Consider the following 7,938-nt stretch of genomic DNA (forward strand, 5'->3'; position numbering starts at 1 on the left):
GGGGGTCCTGGCAAATCAAGGTTCTCCGTCCCAACACTGATAGCAACTAGAGGGTTTGTTTAAAACTTCATCTGATCTGACAGTGTTCTTGAAGAGTAACACTTGTTCTGTTTTCATCAGGAAGTTCCACCCATACAAACATGGTCATGGATTCTTAGGCGCACATTCACCCTAAACAAAGACACTCAGCAATGCCCAGCATCCTGGGGCCCCCCGGTCTCCTTTACTTCGCTCTGCCTCTCCACCCTCTCCTCACCATTCCCTACGCTCCACTCATTCCTCTCTCCACCTTTTCTTCTCCGTCCGTACGCGGCACGCTCCCACTTTGTGGATGCCGAGCATTCTCCGTCGCCTTAAGGCTGCGGGGAGAAAAGGCCGAGCTGAATGCACGTTTGCATAATATCTTTGATAATCGGAGGATTACGCCTTCTTCTGACAGCCCTGTGGTGAGATTGACACCGGGAGGAAGGAGGGGCCACATGCTGAAAGCACAAAATGACCGTGCTCAGCTATGATCAAAAACACTCAATGTTAGTGGTTAGAGCCAATTTGGACATTAGGCATTTGAATTGTGACAGCACTCAAAAACAATGCGATTAGACAGCGGTCAGTTTTTGGTTTTTCGGATCAGGTTTCGGTCAGTGTCAGGACTACTTCCTCAGTCATCATGGAGACGGTGTTGTTCAAAAATCTGGAATAGGTCTATCAAGAATTTTTCAAGGAGACTGTTAGCTCTGCGGTATGACAAAGAAACCCTAATGCATTACGGATGCAGGTATGACTTCCATGAAGCGAACATGCCTGTAAGATGATGCAGAGGCTTGTAGTTTTCCTCTTGTCATTTTTCACCTGCAGGTGGATAGAACTGCACAGTAGTCTGACAGCAGTGGGCAGCGAGCCTCTGCTCCATAGCTGTGCTTGTCTCAGGCCTTGCTCTACGCAACTCTGGTTTCAGAAGTCTCAGGCCTTGCTCTACGCAACTCTGGTTTCAGAAGCTCCAGATAATTTCTGCTCTTTTTTAAATGTCTTCACTCCATATCCATGATGGATGCCTGTTTTTAAAAGACTTAAAAAAAATAAAAAAAGTCTGAGCTTAATGATACAATACCATACATTCTGTACAAAGAAGCCAAATCTACTCCCCACTATAGCTATCAAAGATGTTTATCCTAGTTTCCATGAAAACTAAATATGACCTCTGAATGAACATCCTCCAGACTCAGCCATGTGTGGAAAGACTCCATTGCACCAGCTCTACCTCGAGCACCATACCATCACCTCTTCTCCAACCCAGGCCCCCACTCTACTGATAGCAGTGAGAGGAGCAGACCATAAATCCTTCCCGCAGCTGCAGCAGTGTGGAAAAAGAGTCTGCAGTCTCTCAGGGGCCACATAGCAGCAGGGGAACACATTGTGGGCAGAGACTCTTTGCGTCTTTGAAACGTTGGCACTTCAAATTATTTCCAGTGCCTCGGCCGTCCTTATCTGTGGATTTGTGGATTATGGAAGGATCTGATTCCATCTTTTAACGGGTGGGGGAAGTCCCCTGTGCTAATTACTTTCATTCTGGGCAAGAGAATGGATCCCTCTAAGGAATGAACGTCTGCAGGCCTTTGGTGACATAAATAAATGCACACAATGCATACAATTAATGGAGACTTAACTGTGCAAGGACTAATTTCTGCTTCGTATTTTTTTTTTTTCGAAGACAAGAGAACTTTCTGGCAATTACCATGCTGTTACCATGGTTATTATGGATAATTCCAGGTTATTTATGCTTGGAGTGCCAATCACACTGAGGCTTCACCCGCTCATTATCTTAGCCAGGTTATTTTCTCCTTCTGCAAAGTAATTTAGCTTGCATGATTGTAATCAGCATTTTTGCACCAGGCTGCTGTACTTCTGCTAAAGGAGCCTCTGTCTGTCATGCCCAGCCCGTGTGGCCCATGTAGAAGCAGAGTAAATCTGCCTTGTTTGAAATGCAGAGTAATGAGCTGGCTAATTTTTCATCTCTGCATTTAACACACTTAGTCATTCACATGTTCTGTTTGTACTTAACCCTTGTGTTTTTCACCGCTTGAGTTACAACTGTTAACATTCCACTGGGTTGGATGAATGTATACAATGTGTACATTTATAGAGGACCAAATATAACACATTATATAACAGCATTACTGACAAAACAGTTTTGAGAAAAGCAGCCAAATATCGCAAGTCCAGACAGCAAGAGAGATCAAGCCCTAATAGTATTTTCCCTTCTAAACCACACAACTGCTCATTCCTCGGTCTGAGGAGGCGAAAGAAAGGGAGACAACCATTACTTTGCTTGTCTAAATGATCCCTCCCATTTCACATCCTAATTGTCCAGGCAGACAAAGCTGTGAGTGCATTGTTCGGGCTTCTGCCAGCCGAGCCTCCTCCTTAATTTGTTCCAGAACCATCCGCGGAGCTGTGGAGCTGTGAGTATGCCTGCGTGTTTTGTCTGAAGCGGCACATCTGAGGAGTCGGAGCTCTCCAGGTTTCCTCACGGCAGACCTTGTGGCGGCGTTGGCAAAATTGATTCCCAGCGTGTTTACCTTTCTCTCATCTTATTAATTAACCCATAAATTAGTCATCTCTGGCTTTCAAGTTCCTCTGAGGTGCTCTGGAGATGAGCTGGTTAATTAACTTATTGTGCCTCTGGCAAAGGGCCATGGATTAGGTATAGGAACCGCGTAAGAGGGAAGAAAATGCGCCTTCTGAATATCTTTTCCAATAAATTGAATGCAGTTCATGAAGGCTCCCGAGTGGTTTCACAAAGCAATCTCTAAAGAAGAAGCTCCCTGAACAGTAAGGACACTAATCATGTGCAGTCATGGACTCTCTCTCGAACAGTCTTTTGTGTATCACTCCCCCACGATGAAGCAATGCACAAAACACAGGATAGCAAAGGTCAGGCTTCCCTTGCCAAGGTAGGATGCTGAGGAGTTTTTATTTGGCCATTGACTTCTTTGTGATGATTTCGAGGTCCTCCTGGTCATGGTCATCCATTTATTTGGTTGTTTGTGGTTTGACAACAACCAAACAAATCAATGTCGGACTTGTGATGATGGAGTGTGACCCACTAAAAAAAATTATAAAAATGAGAGAAAGAAGAGATTCTTCCTTTTTCACTCTTCCTCCTCTTTGCCAGGCTCTCTCCTTCTCTGGGCAAAGTGTCAGAGAGTCTTGGCAGGGTTAGAAAATGCCTTGTCCTCCCTCAATGGCTTTTGATCAATACTAAAGTGTTTCCATTGAGTAGCTATGTGTTAGAACCACTGCTCCTGAGATGCAGCTTCCAGCTTCAACATTCTTCTCCAGTCACCTCCACATTAATGAAAGAGAGGGAGAGTGATGGAGAGAAAAAGCATCCATAACCACCATTTTAATCCCCCCTTTCTCTCTCTCTCTCTCTCTCTCTCTCTCTTTCTAACTCTCTCTCTCCTTTTCTCTCTCACATGCACAAACACACACATACACACGAGTACCTTTGAGATGGAGTATTTTATTATTAACCCAGGACAGTGCCTCTGCCCTTCCCTCTGACGGAGCCTGCAGGGAGGGGGTTCAGATGGAGGGGGAGCCCCTGGCCTCCTCAGGCCTGGCTGGCTCCACTGAGCTGGAAAGGTCACATATAGTTCCTGATGCTGGAAGGACCAGAGCGATGGAGTGGTACGCCCACGGGGGAGGAGAGGAAAGAGAGGAAAGAGAGGAGGGGGCCAAAGAGAATGAAGGGGGAGTCCAAACCCTCTCCACCTTTCAGTCTAGCTCGGTCGGCACCCTACATCTGGAGCACAACACACAGGCACACCAGCCTCTGTAATGTGTCCGCCATTTTGTGCCTCTCATTCTAACTCTGAATGCATCATTTGACGAGATACAAAAGAAGCACGAGGAAGATCATGAGGACAGATATGTAAATATATAGATATTATTTCTTTTTCCTCATGATTTTGCCAGCGCATCTTAAAAGGGGATTTGCCAGAGTAAATTAGCAAAGGGCCCTTGATATGCAGATCAGGACCCATTAATCAAAGAAATGAGATTAGGATTTCAAATGGGGATGAAGAAAGGCTCCATTATCTTTGCGGAGTGTCATGTTTAATAACGCGGAACGCTGCTGTAATTCACTTCTACTGCACGCCCAGAGGGGGCCCGCAGCCCTCTGTGGCTTATCTGCTGCGTCAGGTGACCCCGGGAGTCTGTGTGTGTGTGTGTGTGTGTTTGTGTGTGTGTGTGTGTGTGTGTGTGTGTGTGTGTGTGTGTGTGTGTGTGTGTGTGTGTGTGTGTGTGTGTGTGTGTGTGTGTGTGTGTGTGTGTGTGTGTGTGTGTGTGTGTGTGTGTGTGTGTGTGTGTGGAAAGGGAGGGGGTGGGGCATCACTCAATGAAGTGAGAGATGAGGAGTGAAAGGAGGAGAGATTCAAAAGGAGAGGAGCACACTCCTATGAGAGGAAAGGGAGCGAGAGAGGGGGAGATGGATAAAAAGAGAGAGGGGCGGAGGGAGAGAGAGAAAGGGTAGAGAGAGACAGAGAAAGAGAGAGAGAGCGCGAGAGAGAGGAGGGCTGGATGAGCGTCTTTGGGCTTTGATGTTAAAGTGTCTTGCCGTCCTAGCCAGGGCTGGGCCTGGGCCTGCTCAGCACATGAATAATTATTGGCTTTAAATGCAGCAGGCTGCTACTCGCTAACTCCCTCAAACAAGCACCTCTGAGCAGACAACAGTGGGGTATCTCACACAACAACATGAAAAAGCATCTCGTATGATCAAAACACTGCCATGAATATGCATAATGTATAAACAACACAAGACTGCCAGATCTCACAGAAACTCAGACACACGCATACACACACTCACACACACACACACTCACACACAAAACAACATTCAAAATAAACATTTAACATTCAAAGGCAGATAACACACAATACCACAACAACAAACAGCCATGACCACAATGCAGAGACGCAGCTATGAATCAGCCAAGTCTGAGCTGAGAGACACCAGGGCCAGGCAGCGCCGAAACCCAGCTTTTAAACACCGGCTGTTTCTCTTGCCCAACTAAGAATTGATTTTGACAAACGTCTTGCCACTGGGACAAACACATAACTCACTGATGGCCACAAGCCTGCTCTCCGCTCTTCCTTGGGAGCAGCAGAAATTATGCCAATATTAATATTTAATATTGTCAGGGACTTGGGAGACACATGTGTGTGCGAGGTCCTTTGTCTTTGTGTCAGGCAAAGTGAGTTTCAGCGCGAGCAGAGGTATTTTTCAGTGTGGTGCACAGAGAGAGAGAGAGAGAGAGAGAGAGAGAGAGGGGTAGAAAAAGCTAGACCCAGGCTATTTCTTTGAATAATGCAGAGAGAAATGGTCTGGTGATGAGGGGACATTGCAAAGAAGGGGGCTAGCTCACATACCAGTCCACATGTTTCTTCATCCGTTTCATGGTCACAGTTTTGAAAATAAAGCTGGGGTCGGAAAAATAAATATATTAGCCTTTTGTTTTGTCAAGAGGCAAATGGAAATTCTATTTTTTTTTTCTGCGCCGAGGGCCAAAGATAAAAGAGCAGTGGGGGAAAACAGACTCCCATTGATCCTATGGTGCAAGCAGACTTTGCATAGTGTTATGATGAATGCACCAACAGATCATGGGCAAAAGTGTTACAGGAAAAGAAACACTGAAACACTGAGAGATAGGATCTAGTGAAATTTGTAGACAGTTGTTTATTTCTAACCCACCAAAACCTGGCTGTATGTCTCCTCTTAAGTGTAGCCTTATACACATGCAGAGGTCATTGTGAATGGGCTGCAAGTGCCTTTCACAGCAGCCTGAGTGGGTCACTTTCATCCAGGGGTAATTACACTATGAATATGATGTCATCTGTCTTTGGCAGGACTGACCCATAACTGACCCGAGGCATTAGCTTGCTTTAAAACGTTTAAGACATTCAGTTCAAAGAGAGGGAAGTGCCCAGAGGCAGCTAAAGAACACATAGTTTATGTTTTCAGCTGCGCTAATTCAATACTCGGCCCCAATGCATGGAGGAGGATGGAGGAAGCCTGATCTAATGTTTTAAGGTCAAAGAAGAGACACTAGGGGGGGGTAATGAGTCACATGTGATTGAAACTCCTGACCATCAGATAAGGTGCCATGGTAACCTGAGGAAGAGGAGGGAGTTACCTATCACGGAGGGACGTGGGGGTGGGTGGGTGGGTGCTCAGAAAACCTGAAGCACTATGCATGAGCACATCCTGGTGCAATCTTGTAATGGCCACCTCCCTGATCAATAGGTAAACGCAGGAAATAATGGCCACCTCCATGATCAATAGGGAAAATTATTTGCACACTGTTTATTAGCACCCCCCCCTCTCTCTCTCTCTGTGTGCACGTGTGTGCAAACAGCACACTGCAATTGAGCCTAACAACAGAGTAGCTGATGAAAATTTCCACGCAGAGGGAGACTAGTGAGCCACATGAACCTGTTAAAGGTCAACTCAGTGGGGAAGCAAAACCTTTCAGCCAATCTGGAGAGCAAACAGCAATCAGACGTGGACTTCCATAACCTGTACTGTTTCCCTCTCACAGAATTCATATCGATTTACTCATCCGCTTGCCTTCTGCCTTTCCATCTGATGTGTGAGTTTCAATCACACCTAACTGTCATTGCCAGCCACTTCTTTTCTTGGGTTATTGTCCATGCCTGTCCTCAAACTCCTTTCATTTGAACTACTTCTACAAAAAAAGAAAATATAAATAGGTGTTGACCCCCCCCCCCACCCCCCACCACCACCACCACCCCTCTAAGCATGATTGATAAGGCAATCTGGATTGGTTTAATGCTCTGTGATAGAGGCCCTGGCAAAGACAAATGCTGCCTGGCTGTGTGGACATCTAGATTGATCCCAAAGCCAGTCGAAGGCCATCCTCTCTGACTAACATGATCAATGGCAAACGAACAGGGCCTGATAGATAGACCATGCAGTCAGTGACACAGCAGTGGAATACTTTTGGAAACACAGCCGCTGTTGGTATACAGGTACATACAGGACCCACACTACAGCATCTGAAAGAAAACAAACATTTGAGTGCCTGGAAGCCTCAGACACGATGAGGATTTCCTGAAAATGTCTTCACATGGACAATGTTGATAATCAGACTCCGTAGCGACCCTGATTAAAAGTGTATCTTACTGTAATGTCTTAACATACAAGCCATTGAGTGTTTTCATAATATGAACGTGATAATTACTACTATTGACATGCCGTCTGCCTTACATGCAATTGATATTTCAGTCTGAGATGTTGGCATGTTTAATATAGATAAAAATACCATGCTGCAATAAGGAAAAATGTGTTTTGGATAATACCTGTTGATGTGTTATCCTCAGAAAACTATTGTTGTGTCTCTAAATGATGTGAGGTCACAAGGCCGAGACATGCAACTGCAGCTGCCCTATTGCATTTCATCTTCACAGGCCACAAATTCTGTCCAATATACACCAAATTATATTTTTGTAATTGTAACAAACAGTGTGTATATCTCAGCAACTGTTTAATTTATTGACAGCAAACTTATTATGTGGACTCAGGGCCCCTTCGAGACATGGTGCAAAAATATTGCATCATTTGACTACAGGGTGGGCGCTGTAATAGGTTAAACCCGTTTTTCCTAATAACTCCTGATGTGTTGACCTAAGAAAATAGGTTGTTATGCCTGATGAGATCCTAATTATGGGACATGACAAACAATCATGTCGACCAAATTTATGTGAGCACCATATTAGATTGAATAAATTCAGCGAAGTTTTCAGCGGCTATAAACCTTGTTGAATATTCAACAAATTTGGCACCGATGATCTTTGGACATAGGCTCAAAAAAGTTATCAACACATTTTTTATTTTTAAAAGCATTCATCTGCTAC

This window comes from Clupea harengus, chromosome 25 (assembly GCF_900700415.2).
Source record: "Clupea harengus chromosome 25, Ch_v2.0.2, whole genome shotgun sequence".
NCBI classification, from domain to species: Eukaryota; Metazoa; Chordata; class Actinopteri; order Clupeiformes; family Clupeidae; genus Clupea; species Clupea harengus.